We start from the raw sequence: 810 nt of genomic DNA on the forward strand, positions 1-810 counted from the left end.
AGTGAACTTCATTCGGGGTCATGCTCTTAATCACCGCCAGTTCCAGGCTTTTCTTGAAGAAATTAATTCCGAATTCTGTGATTTGCCTTATCACACAGCAGTGAGGTGGCTCAGCTGTGGTAAAGTCCTGTTTCGTTTTTATAAGCTCCGAAAAGAAATAGATATTTTTCTCACCGAAAAGGATAGAGCTGATCTACTTCTATCAGATTCTACCTGGCTGTAAAAGTTGTCATTTTTGGTTGACATCACATCCCACATGAATGAATTGAACTTGAAACTTCAGGGAAAGAATAACTTTATCAGTGATCTCTACAGAATCATCAAAGGGTTTTGGAGAAAGCTATCATTGTTTGAAGCACAACTGGAAGGAGGAAACTTCTTTCATTTTCAGTGTTTCAAAGAGTTTCGCGCTGGAATCGCAGAAGATGTCAACCTCGAGTTTCCGAAGAAGATTGTTAGTGACTTAAATAAGCATTTTTTGGAGAGATTTTCAGATCTCGACAGAATTAAGAGTGACATTCTTCTGTTCCAGAATCCGTTTGATTGTAACCTTGATGACGTACCAGTCAAACTACAGTTGGAGCTCATTGATTTGCAAGCAAATGACTTGTTGAAAGAGAAACACAGAAAAAGAAAACTTGCTGAATTTTATCGCTGCTTACTTGATGATGAGTTTTCAAGGTTGAATAAATTTGCCTCTGGTATGGCATCAGTGTTTGGAACAACTTATGTCTGTGAGCAAAAATTTTCAAAAATGACGTATGTGAAGTCAGCACATCGAACGAGGTTGACTGATGAACATTTGAAAGC

The sequence above is a fragment of the Limulus polyphemus genome, unplaced genomic scaffold (genome assembly GCF_000517525.1).
Source record: "Limulus polyphemus unplaced genomic scaffold, Limulus_polyphemus-2.1.2 Scaffold1891, whole genome shotgun sequence".
NCBI classification, from domain to species: Eukaryota; Metazoa; Arthropoda; class Merostomata; order Xiphosura; family Limulidae; genus Limulus; species Limulus polyphemus.